Source organism: Girardinichthys multiradiatus, chromosome 6 (genome assembly GCF_021462225.1).
Source record: "Girardinichthys multiradiatus isolate DD_20200921_A chromosome 6, DD_fGirMul_XY1, whole genome shotgun sequence".
NCBI classification, from domain to species: Eukaryota; Metazoa; Chordata; class Actinopteri; order Cyprinodontiformes; family Goodeidae; genus Girardinichthys; species Girardinichthys multiradiatus.
In genome coordinates, this window is record NC_061799.1 from 5,251,728 (window position 1) to 5,265,968 (window position 14,241).

Sequence of the window (14,241 nt, forward strand, 5' to 3'; positions counted from 1 at the left end):
AAAAATTCCTGCCAAGGAGTCTGCTTCAGGTATTCATTTCGCTGCTGTGAGCGAGGAGAAAACAGAAATTCCTGTCTTAGTAAAGTGTAGTTGACCTCATTTCTAGGTGTGATGCCGTCTTCTAAGAGCTGTGATTGGGTGTTGCAAAAGACAACAAAAAAATAAACGCGCTTCTAGTAATCAGTGGAGAAATTAACTTATCATAGGATTTCAGACTGGATTCAGAAATGTGTAAATCATGGTGATAAAAACTGGCAAACTTAAATGTAACATAGCATTAAAATGTTTTCAACCTTATTTACATGCGAATTATTTTGACCACTGGCCATTTTCCTAACACCTATTTGATGTTAATGTGGACACTCGCCTCTCAGCATTTTACTGTGAGCACCACCTTTTATAAAGAGGTTTGATTTGGCAAAACGACCAAAAGAAAATGGAGGAAAAAAGACTGAGAAAACAACTGGTCAGAGTAGCAGAGCCTGCTGTTGACAGTTGATGGAGGAGAAGAGAGGAGTGTTGAAAGGTAAATTTGGTCCCATGTTCACAGAAAGCCAGACTAGAGAGCCCCTTGCTAGACAGTTCAGTGCGTCATGCCCTCTGCTTTAACACCAACCTGGAATGTGAGCAGCACTGGTAACTGATGCAATCAGAAGCTAGAGAGGAGATAGCAGCACACTAGAAAATTTCTCCACAGACATGGGTGTTGACCATATAGGCTTCTGCTGACAACATGTATAATTCATTGAATACTTATTCACGTCATTTACATCTTCCTTCTATTTATATAGTGTTTAGATTATTGTACTTTGTCTTGTCTAGAGTTTGTATTTATATATTTACTTTTTTGACCTCTTTCAAATTTTTGCCAAATGTTTGTTTTTACAATTTAATATTTAAATTATTATGTATTGTTTGGAGATTTTTTTCATTCTGTTCATGGTTATTCATTATTATTTCTATTTATTTATCCTTCCTAATATTACTGGAGGTGGTGGATCCCTGCTCGGTCCAGCTGGCAGCGTTTTATTAATTCACTGATGTTCATTGTAAGAGACTATCTCTTCGTTCTCTCTGTCTTTCCTCCATCTTCTCTGCTTAAGAGACTCTTAGGCTCACTAAAAGTCCTCCTCGTTACTCTTAACATTTACGTTAGGAGCTCTTTTAAGGACTAAGATGATTCATAAATAACTTTTATTTCACTGAGGGAAAATCTTAAAATTTGAGAAATTCTTTGTGAATCCCGGCCCAGATTTGTGAAGTCCACAACTAGTTATCCTCAACAAATTCTCCAACCTGGTGGTCACTGATGTTCTCTTGCATATTTTTTGGGGGGTGTCAGAGGAAATGAGTTTCAGAATACAAATGAACCACAATTATCATTTTTCTATTTGCAAAACTTAAAAAAACATTAAAAAAACCAAAATACATCAAATGGAAAGAATAGTGGTGAAAATCTATGGTGCTAGTCAACATAGGTCCACATGAGGAGGACGTTCTTACTGAAAGGAGAAGCTGTTGGTGTTTTGATTGTGTCTAGCAGCACTCAGTCTTCAGTTATGTTATTTCAAACCAGTCTCTTTTTAACTTTAAATCAATCAGATGGTATGAAGGCATTGGCAGTAACCTTAGAGAAACAGTAGTTGCTCCCCTTCAATCTGGGAAGAGTTATACTGCCATTTCCAAACAATTTGTCATTCTACAATGAGAAAGATTATCAGTGAACACATGTAGGGCAGCTGCCAGGAGAGGGCATCGCACCATATTCACCCCAGGGTCAGAGCAGCAAATGCTGAGAGGAACTGCTATAAATAAGGGCTTGTTTGGAGGGGGTGACTAGGACAAAGCTTGTTTTAGAATATGGCAGCACGGTTTACAGTGGCTCTCAACAGTCTACACACCTCTGTTAAAATGCCAGCTTTTTGTGATGTAGAAAAATGTCATCATTTTAAGTCTTCTCACATTTTTTCACATATAATATCCTGCACAATTCAACTGAAAAACAAACCTATGTTAAGGGGAAATGTTAAAAAATAAAAGGTGCAGTAACCTGGCTCCAAAAGTATGCACTTGCTTAAACTACCACTCTGCTGAAGCACAGTCTGATTTCAGCATTCAATCTTCTCGAGTTCACTCCTACCATCAGCTACACTGAATTATATTACCCTGAAATAAATTCAGTTGTCCTTATAGGTTTTTCAGGCTTTTCTACATGTGCATCCCACAGTTAAAGCCATAGTTTTCAGATAGGTTACAAAAGATTACAAGATTCTCATTGTATCAGTCAGGAGAATGATGCAAAAAGTTCTAATGCATTATTTATGGCACAATAAAGTCATTAACAATTAAAGAACAAATGGGAATAGTGACGTTCTCCCAGAAAGGACAAGAGAAAAAGTGTTCTGGAAGGCAGGAGACAACAGTCCTAGTTTCTCCATATGTCTATGCTTAGGAGTTGGATAGTAAGACAGAATAAAAGATCCAGGCCTCCACACACAGTAAGCAGGACAGTAAGGGAGGTAAAACAGTCTCCAAAGCTTATTGTCAGAGAAATACAGCAAGAGTGGGGTCTTGGGGATCACCAAGTCTCCATGACAACCATCATGCCAGCCAGTTGTTAAGGAGTGATGACAGTAAGTGTTAAGGTTTATGCTCCCGGTTATAGAAATATGTATGAGCTTTTATTTCCATAAGTCAGTAAAGGAAGAGATATGTTAATTGAATAGCCAATGAAGCATGTTGTTCTGTGACGAGTAAAAGTTAATAAAAAGGAGCGAAAGCAGAAGGAATCTCTCCTTCGCCACTCTAAGCTGAAAGTCGAGTCTGTATGAAGTTATTTCTCCGTCAGATTAAGAACGAATAACGGGTTAAAGTACTGCTGTGAAGTTAAATCTGCTAACAGGTTATGGGCCCAGACCCGCACCAAGACCCGAGCAAGAGTGAGTACCAGAAACTTATTAAGCGCTCCCGAGGAAAGTCGTAACGTAACGTCTAGTGAGGATTAGGTTGCTAAAGCTAAAGACAGAATGAGCAGGAGAGCTACCGAAACGATTAGTTTTTGACGGAGATGCGGAGAAGTACGAACTGTGGGATACAAAGTTTTTAGGCCACCTTCGGTTACAAGGCTTAAAAGACATAATTCTAAAGCCCGAAGAGGACGACACAAAAAATGCAGAGGCATACGCAGAGCTTATTCAGTTCCTAGATGACACGAGTTTGTCACTAGTAATGCACGAAGCTGCTGATGACGGACGGAAGGCTCTACGGATATTAAGAGACTTTTATGCGGGAAAGGTGTAAGCCCCGTGTTATTAGTCTATATACAGAACTAACCTCACTACAGAAGATTAACAGTGAGAGTGTAACGGACTATGTTTTAAGAGCGGAAGCCGCCATTACAGCACTACGAAACGCTGGTGAAACCTTGAGTGATGGTCTGCTCATTGCTATGATTTTGAAAGGACTACCAGAGTCATACAAACCATTTATCATCCATGTAACACAAAGTGAAGCCTCAATGACTTTTAGTGACTTTAAAGGTAAATTGAGAAGTTATAAAGATACTGAAAAAATGCGCGCGGCAGTAACAGAGGACAACATCATGAAGGCACGGGCCCAATCAAGAACAAAGTATGCAAAGGCGTGTGTGGGTGACCAGAGGTCAAGCGGTGTCGACATGGTGTGCTTCAGATGCGGACAAAAGGGGCACAAAGCAAGAGTGTCACCGCAACAAATGGTGCAACTTCTGCAAAAGCAACACACATCGGGAGGAAATGTGCAGGAGGAAACAAAGGCAGGATGAGGTGCAGAAAGTTGCTGAAGAAGAAGAGGGCAAAGAATATGCTTTCCGGCTGAGCGATATGGATCAGAATATCAAGAGGAACAGTGGAATCAAAGCCAAAGATTTGATGGTGGACACCGGAGCAACTTCACACATCATCACTGACCTGGAAAAGTTTAAGAAATTTGACGACAACTTCAAACCTGAGAAGCATATTATACAGGTCCTTCTCAAAATATTAGCATATTGTGATAAAGTTCATTATTTTCCATAATGTCATGATGAAAATTTAACATTCATATATTTTAGATTCATTGCACACTAACTGAAATATTTCAGGTCTTTTATTGTCTTAATACGGATGATTTTGGCATACAGCTCATGAAAACCCAAAATTCCTATCTCACAAAATTAGCATATCATTAAAAGGGTCTCTAAACGAGCTATGAACCTAATCATCTGAATCAACGAGTTAACTCTAAACACCTGCAAAAGATTCCTGAGGCCTTTAAAACTCCCAGCCTGGTTCATCACTCAAAACCCCAATCATGGGTAAGACTGCCGACCTGACTGCTGTCCAGAAGGCCACTATTGACACCCTCAAGCAAGAGGGTAAGACACAGAAAGAAATTTCTGAACGAATAGGCTGTTCCCAGAGTGCTGTATCAAGGCACCTCAGTGGGAAGTCTGTGGGAAGGAAAAAGTGTGGCAGAAAACGCTGCACAACGAGAAGAGGTGACCGGACCCTGAGGAAGATTGTGGAGAAGGGCCGATTCCAGACCTTGGGGGACCTGCGGAAGCAGTGGACTGAGTCTGGAGTAGAAACATCCAGAGCCACCGTGCACAGGCGTGTGCAGGAAATGGGCTACAGGTGCCGCATTCCCCAGGTCAAGCCACTTTTGAACCAGAAACAGCAGCAGAAGCACCTGACCTGGGCTACAGAGAAGCAGCACTGGACTGTTGCTCAGTGGTCCAAAGTACTTTTTTCGGATGAAAGCAAATTCTGCATGTCATTCGGAAATCAAGGTGCCAGAGTCTGGAGGAAGACTGGGGAGAAGGAAATGCCAAAATGCCAGAAGTCCAGTGTCAAGTACCCACAGTCAGTGATGGTCTGGGGTGCCGTGTCAGCTGCTGGTGTTGATTCACTGTGTTTTATCAATGGCAGGGTCAATGCAGCTAGCTATCAGGAGATTTTGGAGCTCTTCATGCTTCCATCTGCTGAAAAGCTTTATGGAGATGAAGATTTCATTTTTCAGCACGACCTGGCACCTGCTCACAGTGCCAAAACCACTGGTAAATGGTTTACTGACCATGGTATCACTGTGCTCAATTGGCCTGCCAACTCTCCTGACCTGAACCCCATAGAGAATCTGTGGGATATTGTGAAGAGAACGTTGAGAGACTCAAGACCCAACACTCTGGATGAGCTAAAGGCCGCTATCGAAGCATCCTGGGCCTCCATAAGACCTCAGCAGTGCCACAGGCTGATTGTCTCCATGCCACGCCGCATTGAAGCAGTCATTTCTGCAAAAGGATTCCCGACCAAGTATTGAGTGCATAACTGTACATGATTATTTGAAGGTTGACGTTTTTTGTATTAAAAACACTTTTTTTTATTGGTCGGATGAAATATGCTAATTTTGTGAGATAGGAATTTTGGGTTTTCATGAGCTGTATGCCAAAATCATCTGTATTAAGACAATAAAAGACCTGAAATATTTCAGTTAGTGTGCAATGAATCTAAAATATATGAATGTTAACTTTTCATCATTACATTATGGAAAATAATGAACTTTATCACAATATGCTAATATTTTGAGAAGGACCTGTAGAGCTAGCAGATGGCACCAGGTACAACGGAGTACTAAAAAGACGAGGAGAGGCAGAAGTGACTTTGATGGACAGCAAAGGGAGATCTCACAAGACAACCCTGAAGCAGGCGCTGTACATCCCCTTTCACCCACAAAATATCTTTGCAGTGAAAGCAGCTACCAGTAATGGTGCAACAGTGATTTTCAAACAGGGAGAAGATGTTTTCGTGCACATAAATGGAACAAAGTTCCCCATCAAAGAGTACAATAGATTGTACTATCTGCAAACTGTGAGGAATGAATGGGACGATCAGTGCAAAGGTTCATATGATATTCAAACATGGCACGAAATTTTGGGGCATTGTAACTAAGATGACAAAATTTACAGGGTGTTGTAGAAGGAATGAACATTAAAGGTAAAAATGATAAACAAACAAAACAGTGTGAAGTGTGTATTAAAGGAAAATTCACCCAATTAAGAAACAGGGAACCAGATAAGAGAGCTAAAGCAGCATTAGAACTGGTTCACACAGATTTAGCTGGACCGATAGACCCAGAGTCTACAGAGGGCTACAGGTTTGTGTTGTCGTTCACTGACGACTTTTCTGGTGCGGTTTTTGTGTACTTTCTGAAACATAAGAGACACTATGCAGGCAACAGAAAAGTTTTTCGCAGACACAGCGCCATACGGCAAAATTAGTGCATACGATCTGATAATGGTACAGAGTTTACTTGGAAGTGTTATCAAACGCTACTAAACAAGAACTGTATCAGGCATGAGAAGTCAGCCCCATACTCACCACACCAGAACGGCACGGCCGAACGAAACTGGCGCACACTTTTTGACATGGCGAGGTGTATGCTAATAGAGAGTAACTTGCCTAAAGCATTGTGGGTTTACGCAGTTCAAACAGCAGCCGCAATAAGAAACAGATGTTTTAACAGACGTACAGGACAAACTCCTTACCAAATGATGAGTGGGAAAAGACCAAAGTTATCAAGGATGAAGAAGTTCGGTTCGGCCTGTTATGCTTACAAACAAGACAAGGGAAAACTTGACTCAAAATGTGAGGAGGGAATTTTTGTAGGATATGACAAAAATAGCCCAGCCTACTTAATCTATTTCCCTCACAAAGAAAAAATCCAAAAACACAGGCTAGTGCAGTTCGTATCCAAAAAGATGTTGGAGCAACAGACACAAACTGATGTGATAATAGAAGATGATTCTGACATACCTAACAGGATAAGAAACGAGCCAGATGAGTCAGAAATACCTGAGCAGAGTCAGGATCCAGCCACCTTCTTGGAAGCGAACAGCAAAACGGACACTATCTGTGATACACACCAAAACACAACACGTTATCCCTCTAGGATGAGGAAAAAGCCAAGTTACCTGAATGAATATGTAACCGATGAGGACATCGAAGACCAAGTATTGACAAATATTGATTATTGTTACAGACGTCTATGTGATGTACCTCTAACATTTGAAGAAGCTGTACATTCTCAAAACTCAAAAGAATGGAAAGGAGCAATGGATGAGGAAATGTTATCGCTTAGAGAAAACAACACATTTACTCTTACAACCCTTCCTGAAGGCAAGCAGGTAGTGGGGGGAAAATGGGTTTATGCTGTGAAAAAGAATGCAAATGGAACTGATAACTTCAAAGCTAGATTTGTGGCAAAGGGGTATAGTCAGAAGAAGGGTACCGATAATGAAGAGACTTTCTCTCCTACTGCGAATTTAACTAGCATTAGAGTTCTGATGCAGAAAGTGGCACAGGAAAACCTTATCCTCCACCAAATGGACGTTAAAACCGCTTATCTTCATGCACCTATAGACTACGAAATATATTTGGAACAACCAGAAGGTTATAAAGAGGAATCAAATGACAATGAACAGCTGGTGTGTAAATTGAACAGATCATTATATGGTCTGAAACAGGCTGGGAGAAATTGGAACAATACCTTGCATGATTATTTGTGTGAAAACAATTTTGTACAAAATCCAGCAGATTACTGTGTGTACACCAAGCAGGCAGGAAATGATAAGGTCATACTTGTAGTATGGGTGGACGAACTGATCATCGCTGCTACCGATGAAAAAGTAATGAATGATGTAAAAAAGGTTCTAACAGCAAGGTTCAAAATGAAGGGCTTGGGAAAACTAAGATATTTTCTTGGTATCGATTTTGAACAGAGTGAAAACGGTGTAAAAATGTCTCAAACAAGGTATGTAAAGAAAATCCTCCAGATGTTTGATATGCAAGACTGCACACCTAGAACTATGCCTTGTGAACAAAAACTGGACTATAAAGATGATTCAGAAAAATTGGACAATGTCAAAAAATACAGAGAAGCTGTTGGCAGTCTTATTTATTTAACTACCTGTACAAGACCTGACTTAAGTTTTGTTGTAAGTTGTCAGAGCATTTTGCAGAACCTACAGAGAAACAATAGACTACTGTGAAACATGTGTTAAGATATCTCAAAGGTACTTCTGAAAAGAAGCTATGTTACAAAAAATGTGAAGATGAGAATCTAGGAATACATGCATACAGGGATGCTGATTGGGCAGCTGATGTTGATGATCGTCGTAGCACAACTGGTTATTGTGTTCGTTTGTGTGAAAAAGGGCCACTGATTTCATGGAAGACTAAAAAGCAGCCTACAGTCGCATTGTCCACATGAATATATGGCTTTAGCTGCTACCATTCAAGAGTGTTTATATTTGATGTAGCTACTTCAGAGTATAGACTATGAATATGCATCAACTAAGGTTTATGAAGATAACCAGGGTACTATAGCAATAGCTAAGAACCCTGTGAAGAGACAGCGTTGTAAACATGTTGACATAAAGTACCACTTTGTCAAATCAACTGTGAAAAATGGAAAAGTCTGTTTGAGCTATTGTCCAACGGACCAGATGTTCGCAGACATAATGACCAAGCCTGCAACAACATTTAAGTTGATCAACTATGAACATTTTGTTTTCAGAATGTAATAACAAGATCATTTTGTTCATGAAAGTTGACAACCTGAGCAAGTGGGGGTGTTAAGGTTTATGCTCCCGGTTATATAAATATGTATAAGCTTTTATTTCCATAAGTCAGTAAAGGAAGTGATATGTTAATTGGATAGCCAATGAAGCATGTTGTTGTTCTGTGACGAGTAAAAGTTAATAAAAGGGAGTGAAAGCAGAAGGAATCTCTCCTTCGCCACTCTAAGCTGAAAGTCGAGTCTGTATGAAGTTATTTCTCCGTCAGATTAAGAACGAATAACGGTTTAAAGTACTGCTGTGAAGTTAAATCTGCTAACAGTTTTCTGAATTACCATCATAAAATTAGACGGAGTTAGCAAAACTCTACTGAGACTTTAACTGGAATGCATGCTTTGGTCAGATGAGACTAAGATCAATCTTTTCAGGAACAAAAACTCCAGATTTTAATTTGATTCGATACAGGAATATAAAAAGCGCCTCATGTCTACTGCTAAGTATGGTAGAGGATCTGGGATGCCATGGGCCTGTCTCTCTCCCGAGTTTTAGGAGAAGGCTCAGTGGCATCTGATTGGCTAAAGGAAGCTATAAAACAAAGTGACAGCAGGGTACCAATAATGGTTCCACTAGTGAGTCTATAAAAGACGATTATTAACAAATTAAAGGTTGGATTTCTCTAAAATATTATAGTGTGAGATAATACTACTGGAGTAAAATACCGTATTTTCCACACTATAAGGCGCACCGGATTATAAGGCGCACCCTCAATGAATGACCTATTTTAGAACTTTTTTCATATATAGGGCGCACCGGATTATAAGGCGCATAGAATAGAAGCTACTGCAGTCAAACGTTTGACTGGGGTTGCGTTATGCATCCACTAGATGGAGCTGTGCTAAAGAGAATGTCAACAAAACAGTGAGATAAGTCAGTCAGTCAAACTTTATTAATACACTACAAACCAGCGTTCTGATAACTCCATTCACTCTCATGGTAAGGTCTCCTCTACATAGAATTCTATTGAATAGAGCCAACCGCACGTTAGGAATGCATTGGAGTCTATGAAGTTGAAGTTGAAATCAAACGTTAGTTAAAACGTGAAAGGGAACTTTTCCCTGATTTAGTAAACACGTAAAAGAAACAGTTTGATGCACTAAATCAAACGTTAGTACATTCACAATATAGTAGCGTTAACTGTTGAATTATCTCGCTGCTGCTCTATTCCCATGTTCGACTGCGTAGCTGACAGCCTTGAGTTTGAACTCAGCATCGTAAGCGTGTCTCTTGAAAGGTGCCATTTTGGGGTCGTTATACACACACAAGTGGTGTTGGACTAGGAGTAAGCACAGTACAGGTGTTTACCGCTATTACTTCGGCGACGCCCCTGTTGCAGGAATTGCCTGAACTATATGTGATTAGAAGCTCAGTGTGTGGGGTGTATGTTTCGTGTGTGTGTATGGAAGATGTTGACATTACTCCTCCGGACAGAGGTGGCGCTGTGTGCTGCCGTAGCTGAGAATCAAGAGTGAAGGAGTGACGTCAGTATTATTGTGTGTGTGGGGTGGGTAGAGACGGCGACCGGAGCAGCGATGTATGAGTGTGTAAGCCCTGTGTTTTTACGTGCTGCAAAGTCATTAAAAAGAACCCCGAATCTCGTCAACAACTCAGTGTTTTGATGCTGTTTCTTCATGCTCAACTCAGCAACGTATGAGTGAGGGAGTTAACCCCGAGGAAACTAGTAACTTCGGCCCTGGAGAAAGCGTCTCCCCTGTGTCATCAGACTACGGTCAGGGGACAGAAACAGGAAAGGTTAACACCCCTGACTACGGTAGCCGTAATGCTGCAAGCGGTGCGGCTTTGTAGTTTACCAGTTGTACTGAAACCTTTTGACAACGCCGTGTACAACCAGTATGGATCAACCAATTAACCAATTGATCCATATATAAGGCGCTCCGGATTACAAGGCGCACTGTCATTTTTTGAGAAAATTAATGGTTTTTAAGTGCGCCTTATAGTGCGGAAAATACGGTACACATTTATTTGGAGCCTTTTTACACACCTTTACCAGGGGTCCCCGAATATTGAAAGCATGGTTACTAATAAAGAAATATAATCTAGAACTTGGCTGATTACTGTATTATTCAGGGAGACCACAGGGCTAAAAAGAAAGGTCACATAATTTGTTTTCTAACTATAAGGTCTAATTTAGACTTGCTTGGATTAAATATAAATCCCTGGGTTGGTTTATATCTAGATGTTTCTCTGTAACTTTGTCAAACTGTTCAGAACTATTAATATTTTAATTTACACTTGATTTCACGTTATGTTTAATTTCCTTGTCTGACTTGATAAAACGGACTTCAACTTCAAAGGTTATATAGGTGTGCTTTAAAGTTGATATTAAAATCAGAACTCTTTAACAGATAAGGAGCGCTGTCTTGTGCAAGGCCTTTTTTAAATAATTAACAGCACTGTCATTGACGCCTGAAAAAACATTTCACATATTTGGCAGAGCTTTATTTCTTTTCCCTTAAGATCCGTCTGAATGTGACTTACAGTTTGCAGAGAGGGTTGAATAATTTCAGGTGCAGCTGTATTCTTAGCTTCTGTTTTTCTGAGAGATGCATCAGTATCTAGAGTAAAGTGCAGCTCTGTTAGGTGAGCCAGATGATAACACCTCCTGTATTTGGTGTTTCGACTCATACAAAGCCAGGGTGGTGATTTGGAACGGTAACAATGAATGATCACAGAACAGAAGACTATGAGGAAATTCAGTATTGGAAATCTGACCAGAGATTTAAAGGTGTGGTTGAGGAGCTGCTTGGTTAAGCCTGTAGTTGTATGTTAGAATGTGTCAGCGCATTGTTCAGGGGGTCACAGATTTCCAACGTATTCCTCAAACAATGAAGCTGCATGATTTACAGTAGTATGCTCTTTCTCTTATTTTAGATTTGGTTATGTATTCTTGTACCTACTTTCTTTTAAGCATCCTGTTTTCTCCTTCATTGCCACACTGATTCAACTGACTTCAATTATCATGCCTGCAATATTTTAGGTGGTGTCCTCCTAATGTATCAATATTGATCCGTTTTTAGAATCTCGTCTTCCATGTGCCTGTCTTGGTACAAACCCCTTTTTCCACCAGGACAGCACTTTTTCTTTAATGGTTCACAGTATTAGAGCATCCAGAAAGGGAGATCCTAGATCAGTCCAGTCCTGGCGCTGCTATGACACTCTCTTCTCTTCAGCTCACTCCACAGGCTTTCTACAGGATTTGGGTTTGGGACTGAGTTGGACCTGGAAGAATAAGGTTGGTTTTATGTCTGGTGAACTATTTCTCTCTTGATTTGGCTGCATGTTTTTGGATTATTATTCTGCGCAATGATGGTCCATTTTCCGAGCACTGGATTTTTACTTAGATTCTCCTGGTATTCCAAGAGTTTATGATTTCACACACTCTAACAAGGTTCTCAGGGCCTTTGGAAGAGAATCTGGCATACATCCTCCACCATAATTAACCGCTGGCATGAGGTGCTGTTTCAGGTGTTCTTCTTGTATTTCACTCATACCCACCTGGAGTGTTTGTTGCCAAAATGTCTGACCAAAAGCATGCCGTTCTAGTTAATGTCCTCATAGAGTTTAGCAAGCTACATGTTTATGTTTGCAATGTTTGGAGAGGAAAGTATTTTTTTCTCGTCCCTCTCCCAAACGTGTTTTATATCATATAGTAGTTGTTATGGAGACATGGTGATCCCAAGATGCCTCTCATTGCTTAATTCTCTGACAGTGAGCTTTAGAGATTATTTTACCTCCCTTACCATCTTGCTCACTGTGCGTGGTGGGATGATAGATATGGGTTCTCTTCCAGCTTTGTTTGTCTAAGTTCCATTTATCTGGAACAATGTGGTCTGACTGCACATTGCCAAATGTGTTTGCTTGCCTTTCCAAATCACTGAATTCAGGTTTTCCCATCACTAAATCCAAAATCCAACACCTAGGCATGTAAAATTCTCTATGCTCATTTGTGAATGAATGGGTTGCTCTCAGGAACTCAGTGAATCTCTGCATTTTACTGGATGCCACCTGTGCAATAAGTCCAGTCGTGAAATGTTCTCGCTACTAAATATTTCACATTCAACTATTTTTATAACAACAGCAACTCAGCAATGTGAAATCACAGAGCGGGGCCAGTGGATGCTGAGGCAAGAAGCTGCATCCAAGCCTTACATCACCAAGTCTAATGTAAACCGTTGGATCCAGTGGTGTAAAGCAGTCCACCACTGGACTTTAGTGGAGTGGCAACTTGTTTTGTGGAGTGGTTACTCATGCCTCCTTGTCTGGAAAACCAATTTCTGAGTCTAGGATTGACACTTGCAAAAAGAAAAACACTTGGCTGACAGCACTGTGTCAAGTGTAAGATTTGGTAGGCAGACGTCGTTCTACAACACCGCAGGGTCGACACAAAATAAAAGGTAAGGAGATCTATATTTATTCTCCTTTTGCCTGCTAATAGTGTAGGTGGTGTTGTGGAATAGATATGTTTTCTCTTAAATTTACAGTCTTGATCAGTTTTAGGTAAAATATTTGTTGGTTGAAATAATGTATTACGGTAAAGAAATGATATATTGCGTAAAAATATTTGTTGATTGACACAAGATAAATTTTAGCCGAGATACTTGAATGTTGAAGCTGTAACATACCTTTCACCGAAAATACTTAAATGGTGACGGTGTTGAAGTAAATAAGTTCCGGATTTGGCAATCCAAACTCAGTCCTGACGAGGACTGGGGTATTTATGCTGGGGTTAGTAAGAGCCTCCCTGAGGGATTAAGGACACCTCAAAGTGGCCAGGGATAGGACCCCAAGACCCTGAACTGGCAGGTAAGGGAAGACAGTTGAGATACTTAAATGGTGAAACTGTAATAATAAGATTAAGTAAAAGGAATTCCAGGGAGTCAACGGAGGGTTGATTCCTAGGTGTCAAACTGGGTTTGGCATCACAGCGGTCGGACTGGGAGAGATTGAAAAAGTCCTGCAGAGTGGAAGGGTTAAAGGCCCTCCACCCACGCAAGCTATGTATCCTGTTGTGTTTTCGTATTTGTCTAACTGGATTTACTATGCATATGAGTGAGGAGAGAATACAAATGAGTGGCTGCGAATGGCTGCACTTGAGTGACTGTAGAAGCGGTGATTATATTACAAACTGTATTGCCATAGATGAAGAAAAAAAAAAAAAAGACAAGTTGTTCAACATGGCAGGAGAGATTGATTGTCAAAGGAGGAGTAGATGACAAGGGACCGTTAGGTAGATGGTTGAACCGAGAATATAAGAGGTATCTGAAGGATAAAGAAAGTTGGTTGATTAAAGCTGATGAGAAAGGGCGACTTGGCAGAATAAAGTGTAAAGTTGAAGCAAAAGAGCTGAAGTAGGGCCTAAGAGAGACAGAAGCACAAGAAACGCTTAGACTTTTAAGAGGGGTTACACTATTAGAATCAAAAGTGCATGATTTATATGAGAAAGCTTCTCAACAGATGACAGAAAAACAGTTTAAAGATTCTGGAAGAACACACACCATGACTACTTGTAGCCAGAGCGGTCCATCCAGATTTCAATGTCCGTTGTTGACTTCATCAGTTGGAATGACAAAATA